The following is an 11,227-nucleotide window of genomic DNA, read 5'->3' as shown; positions in this document are numbered from 1 at the left end:
CATCTTTCGCTCTCGCGAGTTTGGCTAAGGCATCTGCGTTCAAATTCTGATCCGGGGGTATTTGCTGGAGGGTAAACTTCTTGAACTGGGCCAATAGATCTTTAGTCTTGTTCAAGTAGGCCACCATTTTTAGGCCTCGCGCTTGATATTTCCCTAGAACTTGATTTACTACCAGCTGTGAATCATTGTAAATATCCAGCACCTTTATACTCATGTCTTTCGCAAATCTTAATCCAGCGAGGAGTGCTTCGTATTTGGCTTCATTATTCGACACAATGAAATCGAATCTAATGGCGTAGTGAAATCGATGCCCCTCTGGTGTTATCAAAATCACTCCTGCTCCTGCGTGAGATTCGTTTGACGACCCGTCGGTGAATAACTTCCACGAAGGAGCTTCGTCTTGAAGCTCAGGCGTACTAGGTTTTTCGCACTACTCGTTGTCTGGGAGTTCGGTGAACTCTGCAATAAGATCAGCTAAGACTTGTCCTTTTACTGCTGCTCGCGGTGAATATGTAATATCAAACTGCCCCAATTCGACTACCCATTTTAATAAACGCCCAGCCGCCTCTGGTTTTTGGAGGACTTGCCGAAGGGGCTGGTCAGTTAAAATTGTAATAGGATGGGCTTGGAAGTAAGGACGTAGCTTCCTTGAGGCCAAGATTAAACAGTATGCTAACCTCTCGATGGGAGGATACCTCAGTTCTGCTCTAATTAGTCTCTTTCTTACATAGTAAACTTCCTTTTGTATGCCTTCTTCCTCTCGTACTAGTACCGCACTAGCAGCAACTTTAGTGATTGCCAGGTAGATGAACAAAGTTTCTCCTTCGATAGGCTTTGATAAAATAGGAGGCTGTGCCATATGTGCTTTCAAGGCCTGAAAAGCTTGCTCGCAGTCTCCTGTCCATTCAAATTTCTTATTGCCCCTAAGTAGATTGAAGAAAGGGACACACTTATCCGTTGATTTTGAAATAAATCTACTTAGGGCTGCAATCCTCCCAGTTAAACTCTGTACGTCTTTGATCTTCTCTGGCGATTTCATGTCGATCAGGGCTCTTATCTTGTCAGGGTTGGCCTCGATTCCTCTTAAATTAACAATGAATTCCAAAAACTTCCCTGATCCTACTCCGAAGGAACATTTGAGAAGATTTAGTTTCATCTGATACTTGTTCAATGCATCGAAACACTCTTGCAAATCCTTCACATGTCCTTCCACTTTTTTTGACTTTACCAGCATGTCGTCCACGTACACCTCCATGTTTACGTCGATCAATTCTTTAAACATGTGATTAACCAATCGCTGGTAAGTCGCACCTGCGTTTTTCAGTCCGAAGGGCATTACTTTATAACAGTATAATCTCGTATCGGTCCGAAAGCTGGTGTGATCCTCATCAGGGGGATGCATGCTGATTTGATTGTAGCCTGAGTATGCATCCATGAAGGAGAGGATCTCGTGTCCTGCAGTAGCATCGACCAACTGGTCGATCCTTGGGAGTGGGAAGCAATCCTTCGGGCAGGCCTTATTGAGATCTGTAAAATCCACACAGGTTCGCCATTTGTCGTTAGGCTTGGGAACCAGTACTGGATTGGAGACCCACGATGGATAAAACGCCACCCTGATGAACCCATTCTCCTTTAATCTCTCAACTTCTTCTTTTAAGGCTTTCGACTGTTCCTTATCGAGCAGCCTTCTTTTTTGTTGCATGGGTGGAAAATTCTTGTTTATGTTCAGGACATGGTTGATGACTGCATGATCTATCCCAGCCATGTCTTTGTGCGACCAGGCAAAGACTTCCTGGTTCTTCCGCAAAAACTCCACCAGTGCATGTTTCGTGGTTGGTTCTAGGTTTTTCCCGACCTTCACAACTCTGGTCGGGTCTTTCTCGTCAAGTTGGACCTCTTCTAGGTCCTCGACGGGTCCAACGTTTTCTTCACAATCCCCAAAGTGAGGATCTAATTCTATCCTCACTTTGGGCAACACCCTATTTGGTGACTTCTTCACCGGATTGGGCTTGTGTATCAATTTCCATCTGCAACCTATCTGGGGGAGTGTTCTTTGACGTTCCCTTCTTCGCCTTCGTGACTGAGGCGTTGTAGCACTCCCTAGCCTCCCTCTGGTTCCCAACACACGTCCTACCCCTGCGTCTGTTGGGAATTTCATGGCTAAGTGCCACATAGAGGTGACGGCCCGTAGATCAACCAGTATAGGCCTTCCAATGACCGCATTGTACGCCGAAGGACAATCGACTACTATGAAAGTAGCGAGTAATGTCCTGGTAGCAAGCGCTGTACCTGCTGTCACTGGCAGTTTGATTGACCCTGCGGGGGCGAGTCCCTCACCAGAGAAGTCGTATATTGTTTGGTTGCAGGGCTCCAAGTCCTTAACGGACAACTTCATGCGTTCCATCGAATACTTATACAAGATATTCACTGAACTTCCTGTATCAACCAGCACTCTCTTTACCATCATGTTGGCCATTTGGATATCCACGACCAGCGGATTGGAATGTGGGAACTGGACGTGTTGGGCATCGCTATCAGAGAAGGTTATTTCGCCCTCTTCTGACCGAGCCTTTTTCAGTGCGCGGTCATCCACAGTCATCATCTCGATGTCCTGGTTGTGGCGCAGGGTCTGAGCATATCGTTCCCTGGCCTTTCTGCTGCTTCCTGCGACATGCGGGCCTCCACAGATGGTTAACAATGTGCCAGTTACGGGATCAGGCTGCAAAGGTGGCGAGCGTTGGCGTGTGGGCGCTTGCTCGTTGCCACCTGGAGCTTCTCGTTGGGAATTTCTCGAGGCTCGTATATATCTTCTCAAGTGTCCTTGTCTAATAAGGAACTCGATCTCATCCTTCAGCTGGTTGCATTCATTGGTATCATGTCCGTAGTCGTTATGATAACGACAGAACTTGGTAGTGTCTCTTCTTGAAATATCCTTTCGAATGGGGGCAGGTTTCTTATAAGGCACACTGGAACTCATGGCCTGATAAACATCTCCCCGAGACTCAATAAGGGCAGTATAGTTAGTGAACCGACGTTCATAACGATTACCCTTGGCTTGTTTATTGTCAGAGGTGGAAGGCTCATTGTGCGACCGTCACTACACCAAATACCCATTACCATAACACATGAATATAATACTAATAAAAAAATATTATGCTAGAGTACTCATATTGGGGACTTTATGAAAAAAGGGCGGTAATAACCATCCCGCCACTTAGCTTTTTTTTTTTCATTTTTTTTCATTTCATTTAGGCCAATTCATTTCCTTCAATTCCTTCTCCTTTTTCCTCATCATTCTCTCTCCTCTCTCTCGAATCTCTTTCTCCCACCAGACCTCTCTCCTTCACTCTTTCCCTCTCACCTTTGTCTTTGTGGAGACCGATCGCTACCTTCCCCTACACGCGCTGGCTAGGGATCTTCAGAGGCCGTCGAAGCTTCGACCACGCGGGCCCAAGCCCTCACACGACACCAGAGGCGAACGACGTCACCAGAGGCCAGCTCTTCTCCTCTTGCCTGTGTGCGGCCAGGCCTTCTTCTTCCCTGCGTGAGACACTTGATTTTTCTCAAGTTAGGTCAGAACAGGATGCTGCGCTTCTAGAAGATGCTAGACAAGCTACCAAGTCAGGAGAAAAGATGAACAGAGAACAGGTATAACACACATAATGATATCATCATATATGGTTTTAGTTTCCAACTTTCTTTGATTCTGTGTTTGGTCCAACAGAGAAGCTTACCCTGTTTTGGACGAACTGGGTAGGAATGTAATCTCACGAAGTCGTTGCATTCTGCCTCTCGAAGCCATCGCACCCCAACCTTGATTTTTTCCCTTGCAGCTCCCATTGCTATCGTCGTCACCTCCCAATAAACCCTTGGTCGGACCTCATCTCTATATCATCGTCAAATAATATCATTTGTTTCAGATTGGGGCTTAGGGCTTCATTTTTTTCTTAGCACACATAAAGAAAAGAAGGAGGCTCGGCGGGCTACTCCATTTCAAACCTAGCTAGGCAACGTGGAGGTGCAGGTATCCATCTCTGTTGTTCTCCCTCAATCTCTCACTCCTTCTAACCCTCACTCTCTGCTTGTTGCTGCTTGCAGGTACAGTGGCATAGTGAATAATTGGGTCAATGGTTGGCGTGGCTCTCAAGTTGTGGGGTAACTTATCTCTCTCCTTCACTCCAATTATTGTTAGGTTGTTGGGTTTGCTAGTTCTTCTGAGTTTGATTTTCATTTGGATTCGTATTTGAGGGAGGATGATCCTAGTATCATTTAAATCTTGAGATTAAACTTTTTTTTGTTAGATATTTTGATTGATATCCTTAAATGTAATTGATTAGTTTCATTGTTTGAATAGTATAATTTTGATAAAATGTGAGCATGAGAAAGTTAGATTAAATAATAGGATTGGAAGTAGGTTTATTTTTGGGGAGTTCTTTGTTTAAGTTATTTTCTGAAATTTGTTGTATTTACAGTGCAAGAAAACTATTTGATAAAATATCTCAAAGACATATTGACTTGGAGATAAAGTAATAGTTGAGGAAGCAACAAGATGAAGCTGAGAAATGGTTTTGAGCTTTGAATATGTAATTGGGATATGTAGCTGACACACCTTTGTGAATATATGGAGTAATTTGAATATGTAGTTGAATATAATATATGATATGTAGCTGACACGGCTTTGTTAATATACAGAGTGATTGCTACTAATTTAAGAAGTGGTTTTCAGCTTTGAGGTAAAGTGTCTTCAGTCTGTATTTTTTGTTTTACTGATATTACTATACCTTTCTAAATCTAATTAATATTACAGAGAGAAGAGAGTTATGTATATAACGTATGCAAATATATATGACAGATTCTTAGTTTAGCTTTAGCATGGATTGAATTTATATATATTTTGGTGAGTAATTTTTCATCTTCTTTTTATTTATGGAGGAAGAAATGATTTTATTTCTCATGATCACATAATAGAAATTTGATTCTGAAGATTGCCTTTTATCTGAACATCACTCACAACGTTTCTAAAGATCCTTGGCACAATATTTGCAAGCCGGACTACTTCATTGATAACCTGTCCAATATTATGTATGTATATATATGTGCAGATGAATGTAGCCCAGAAATGAAGCTATGAATTACCCAGAATCACTGGTTGCTTTAAATAAAAGTAATAAAGTAATATATAATGTTACTCTACTTTGTCTGAGATAATTGTTGGATTCTCTTAAATTTATTACTCTACTTTGTTTTATTTTGTTGAACCTTTGATCTCTTTCATTATCTAAATCAAGTCTCTAGTTATGATTATGTTTGATGGTTTTTATTCTTTGTTTCAATGCTCTATTTGACTAGACGTTTTGGATTCTTAAATGCAAACTGCAATTAAATTATTCTGAAAAGATGTATTTATCCAAATCAAGTCTCTAGTTATGTTACAATTGGTGTCCTCTTTCTAAGTCTCTAGTACCTACCAAGCTATGAAAAAAGGCTCAAAATTAATGAGTTTGGACTAGTACTGTCAATCCAATATTTCTATAGAGGATTTTGTTAGTTGACAACTAATAGGGCTAAGATTTTATCAAGCAAATCAGACATATATAGCTAGTTCCAGATATTACATTGGCAGTATGAACACATTAGCTTATGTTTAATTAAGCTACTTATGACTTAGAAACTAGATAACATTATATGTGTCTTTCATGTTTTGATAAATATTAGTAAATCATTTGTATAGTTTACTTTGTTAGACTTTTGTTATTAAAATTGTATTCCTTGCATTGCATACATTCAATAGAGTTTATTTCCAAACTTTAATGGGAATGCTAACTCTCTTCTTTTATGATGAAATTATGTAAAAGTACATGTATGCTGAAGTTACATATGGATTCTAAAAAGGAGCCATATAGCTAGCAATATTCTAGTGTTCTGTGTGAGTGTGAATCTTTTTTACATTACTTATGTTTGATGATAAAAAGGAGATCTCCTTTTTGAAGTCTTTGTATCATTTATTGCCCTTTATATTTTTGAAAAATGGTTATTATTGAAGAAATTTTTTTATATATTGTTGCGGTGTTTGATATGAATGTGAGAAGTCAAATTGAGTGAATGAGTACCTTTTCTATATCTATCATTTTTTTTTTAAAATTGCATCTATCTTTAAGTTAAGACATGATGCATGACAGGTTTTGACTTTCAAATACTTCATTTTGAATACGGAAGACAAGTTCATTAATTATTAGTATTATAACTTTATTTTGATACATTTCCAAATAGAAAAACGTGAAGAGTACTAATTAAAAAATCAATTTTGCTTATAAAGCCATATACACTTACATATTAAAACACATTCTCTGTTAAACGTGGGTTTGTCATACCTATTTTTTGTTCTTCTTTTCATTGAAAATTAAAGCTTTTATTTGGGTTGGTTTGTTGATATTGATTTTGGGTTGTATCAGAAAAACATTAAATATATATATAATAGCATTGATATGTATAATTTGTATGGTTTTGTTTTAGTATTTCTTTCCATTTGTTTATCTAGTTAAGGGAAAATGAAAGTTGGGAGATGTAATAATCATCATTATTAATGATAAATTTCGGTCAATACATTATATTTGGTGGTTGTTTTACTGATATTCTACTGATCTATATGTTTATAACATTAATAAAGATGAATAATATATAAAATACATATAAATTAAGTTGGCTTATAAATTGTATCCATCCTCTACTGTCATCAAATGTGCCCCCCCGCCTCCACTGTAGAGGAGGCATGTTGTGTTGCTATGATTAAACAAAGTGTAAAGTGAGGAAAGGCTTTCAGGGGGTCAAGAGAAGTCTCTACCTCAGATATACTGTGGAATGGATTGATTGGACTGATTCTATTTTGCCTGTAAAGATCTATATTTTTTATGTTACTGATACTTGGAATGGTTTGAACTCTGAACATCATTGTCAAGTAAGTTAATATTACCTCCTTTCTAACTATCTGAATTTTATGCACACTGGATTTCTGAAATTATTTTAACGTTTCTATGAGAAGGAATGTGAAAGTGAATCTAAATTAGTAGTGGATTCTTCTACGTTGCAATCTGTTTCCACGAAAAGTTACTAGGTATTTATGTTGAAACTGAATGAAATCGTCAAGTAATATAATTTTCCTTGTGGTCTTTCTGATGCCATAATGTGCTGATCTAATTCTTTGGAATGAAGCATTAAGAAAAACTTTAGTACATTGCACTACTAATGCATGCATATTATGAAATGCAACATGCATTAGGATTCTCATCACTGAAAAGCTGAGGAGATGGGATTCATTCAATTACATAAAGAGGCTGATAATAGTGAATCATTCTCTTCATGTTTTCCTCTTCAACACTTCCACAACCATTGTTGATCATCATCACTTCATCACCATTATTTTCTCCTTCCTTTTCATGATTATTATTATCAATATTCTTTCCCTCTTTGACCTTGCTTCTTCTGCTGCTGGTGTTGTTGCTGCTTCTTCTGGTTTTTTCTCTTCAGCTGGTTTTTTCTCTTCCTTTGCAGCCTTCTCTTCTTTCTTTTCGGGTTCGGGTTGGGGCTCGGGCTGAGGCTCAGGCTCAAGCTGTGGGAAAATCTTTCTTCCTTTCTCTCTGTTTGTTTGCAGGTGTGTAACAAGGTGATGGGGGCCCTCGTCTTAGGTCGTGTGACAAGGAGGCTCGACTCATGGGTCTACGGCGTGGCTCGCTCGTGGGTGCGACGGTGCTTGCGGCGGTGGGTCTACGGTGTGGCTCGACTCGTGGGTCTACGGCGTGGCTTGACTCGTGGGTCTACGACGGTCTTGTACCAGGATAGTTCCAAGTTTATGGTCTATATATGTATATTGATAATCTTTTCTCAACCAATAATCAATGTATGAAGTTTCTTGTTTTTTTTTTTTGGCCGTAAGACATTTGTTGCTTGTATAATGTTATTTCCTTTTTTGATATGATGTTATTTCCTTTGTTGCATTTAATTTTTTATAATGATGTACATTTCGAAAACTCCATTTCTGATCATTAAAACATGTTTTGAATTTGGGCCCTTGATCATTTTTGTTCTACTAGTTTCAGCAATGCCTTTATTTTTGTGTCTGAATATGTGGTTTATAATGATGACAATCTACTTTAATTGTCAGCCTTATTGTTCGACTGGCTGAACATGGTCTCATCCATTGTGATTTCAATGAATTCAACTTAATGGTATGGTCATGGCTCCTGGCACTTTGTGGTGCCATTAATCTTAAGTGTTGTATTTGATTGAAAATGTGGTTATCCTGTAGTTTCTTCTTCTGTTCTCTGTAGCACTTTTCTCATGTAGGTGCCTTCCTTGAGTGAATATGATAAATTCTCACTTGTTAGATTACAAATGTTAATTAATCTCCTTATTTAATCTTATGAGTTCTCTATTTGGTGCATTTTCTTTCTAGATTGATGATGATGAGAAAATCACCATGATTGATTTTCCTCAAATGGTTTCGGTATCTCATCGTAATGCGCATATGTAAGGAACTCTTATTAAAGACTTGAAAACTTGTCAGAATATTTTTTATCCTTTTGTCCTTGTAATTGTGTATTATTTAATTATCGTACTTGATAGTTATTGTATATTTCATTCTCATATATCCTCATCCTCAGGTACTTTGACCGCGATGTTGAATGTGTCTTTAAGTTCTTTAGAAAGAGGTCAGTGATATTTTTTTCTTTTGTGTTGGAAGCTTTCTCATCTGCTTCACTAACTTGCTCACTTTTTTAAATCTACTGAGTTTCATTATTTGAGATTGCCACTCTAAAAATAACTCTCACATATCTTCTACTGATGGAGGATTGAATTTTTATTGCTGAGTGTTGATGGGTTGATAATGCTAGTCCACTTAAAACTTTAGATGATTATATTTTTCCTGAATTTAGCTGTAGTTTTTTGTTTATGCTTCTACGCCATGTTGTTGTTCCGGTTGTTGCGGTATTGTTCTTGACAGTCGATTTTAGTTGGTAGTGAAAGTCATTTCAATATTTTCATTTGTGGTCAATAAATTAGTTGAAGTGGTATATATATGTGGTTCTTATGTATTTTTTCAGAAGTCCTTTTTTTGTCTCAGTTTCCTTGATTTCTTGAGTCATTGGTGTTTCTAGGATGCTAGTCCATATTTCTAGGATACTAAGTTGTAGCAAGAAGTTGAAAATTGGATCATATTGTTTGGAGTAGAAATACATGTGTTTTAGTGTTTTTTTTCTTTTCATGTAAACAGAAAATCATGGATTCCCTGTACTTTTTAGCTTAAGAAATTTGCTTGTCATGTCTCATTTTCTGTTTCTTGTGAACCTTTGTTATTGACACCTAGTTAGATGCATTTTTTACTGACTCGGGTCGAAAGAACACTAGAATTAAGGCACAGTATTTAAGTTTAGACAATGTTACAAAGAACTTGAGAAAGTTCTATGCACAAGCTTACTTGGGACAATCACCAAAACAAGCTCCAAAGTATTGGCTTCATTTTCAAGTTTTTGTACTATCGCTTGGTTGGAATACTTACTTTGTCTCAAAGGCATATAGTACAGGTAATTGAGTTCAAACTTGCTAGTCAAATTATATTGAACATATAGTTGATTCTTATGAAGCTCACCATTAAGATACAATAGCATCAGTATGCATAAAGAGGCATTAATTGTTTAATTGCTCTGGTTTCTTTTTCAAACTATTGTAGTAAACAGGAATTTACTCTCCAAGATAAAGAATCCACAAAATGATACCATTGAAGTTGGGCCTAGAGATTTAAAGCTGACCTTTTCGTCTACCTCAGGACAACTAAAACAGATGTACAATTCTAAAATTGAGGTAAGTTGTTTAATTTCATAAAGTAACCATGGAAATACTTCTTAACCCAATAGTTACATATTATAAAATTAGGCAAGCCAACCACAAATGGGCACTAAAAATGGAATGCTAACTTAAGTTTATACCTCAGGACTTCTGATTTGTTATCTAATTTCATGCATTTTACAGGTTGAAGATTGCATTCCCCAGTTTTAACCTGTTCCTGAATTTTGGTTTTAGTCTCTCTAGCTCTTAATTTCTATCTCTCAGAACTATAGTACTAAATTTCTAATTCAGATTATTTAGGAACCAGTTGAAATGATAGTAGAATTCTTCTATGGTGTGTATTTATAATATAACACATAAAGGAATATATAGATTGCCATGTTCTGGTTATCCAATTTATTAGAATTGTTTTGCTCTTTCCTCCTTTCAAGACAATTTTCAATAAGTTAATGGCCTTTATTATAATTATTTAGTTAATATATTTATATATTTTATATATGTTGATCTATATTCATGTGAATAAGCAAACCATGCTTGTTTGTGTCTCTCCTTGTTTGTTCAATAATGGCTGCTGTCTCTCTTTGATGAATGTGGTGCTATTTGGAGAGACTAGTGATAGGGAGCACATCTTGCTATTCCTTGCTGTTTCGTCAAGTTTTGGAGTTATTACAAATTTAATTTAAACTTTTAATGCTTACAGGTGGAAACTAGCTTAAGTCTTATGTTCTTAATAATAAAAGAACTTTTTTTTTACAATGTGCAGGTATATTGAGATGATTTCTTTGGAGTAATTCTTGACAACATTTGTAGTTGAGGCCTTTAGAATGGAAGAATGTATTTCACTAATTTTTGTATACATTTCTTGTTTTGTATTTAGTGATAAAGGAATCTGAATTGGGCATAAATTATGTTGTAATATGATTTCTTAAGCGTAGACTAGTAGACTAAATATTGTAATTACATTTGAGTAATTAATAAAAATCTATTTATGTTACCTTATTTGGCTTCAACTTTCATATTTGTTTTCCTAGTTTTGTGTAAGTAAAAAAAGATTATGTTTCTCTAAGCTAATATAACACGTGTTATATTAAAGTGTAGTATAACACAAAAAATGTGTTATACTAAAGTGTAGTATAACACAAAAAAAAGTGTTATACTAAAGTGTAGTATAACACAGATTTATAAGTATTAAAATGTGTTATATAATCGACTATAAATAACATAATTAAACACTTATCTATTTATTAAAATAACACAGAAATTGTGTTATCGTTGACAGTATAATAACACATCTGTATAACAATGATAAAGTGTTATGTAAAGTACCTTGACCTACGATAACATAGTCGGTCTTAACACATCAAAAAGTGTTATGGTATGTTTTGAT

General features: G+C 36.8%; 2 long non-coding RNA genes across 2 annotated transcripts; both read left to right on the top strand.

The window, feature by feature from the left end:
• Nucleotides 1–3,845: 3,845 nt before the first annotated feature.
• Nucleotides 3,846–4,813, top strand: LOC133804655 (uncharacterized). The gene is made up of 2 exons (XR_009878565.1): nt 3,846–4,155; nt 4,473–4,813. It is a non-coding gene; the product is annotated as an uncharacterized LOC133804655 (long non-coding RNA).
• Nucleotides 4,814–6,786: 1,973 nt separating this feature from the next.
• Nucleotides 6,787–9,852, top strand: LOC133803982 (uncharacterized). Its single transcript, XR_009878245.1, has 5 exons — nt 6,787–6,955; nt 7,649–8,222; nt 8,450–8,523; nt 8,658–8,705; nt 9,725–9,852. It is a non-coding gene; the product is annotated as an uncharacterized LOC133803982 (long non-coding RNA).
• Nucleotides 9,853–11,227: the final 1,375 nt, after the last annotated feature.

Source organism: Humulus lupulus, chromosome X (genome assembly GCF_963169125.1).
Source record: "Humulus lupulus chromosome X, drHumLupu1.1, whole genome shotgun sequence".
NCBI classification, from domain to species: domain Eukaryota; kingdom Viridiplantae; phylum Streptophyta; class Magnoliopsida; order Rosales; family Cannabaceae; genus Humulus; species Humulus lupulus.
The sequence above is the reverse complement of the archived record's forward strand: the minus strand, read 5'-3'. Positions and strand labels throughout refer to the sequence as shown.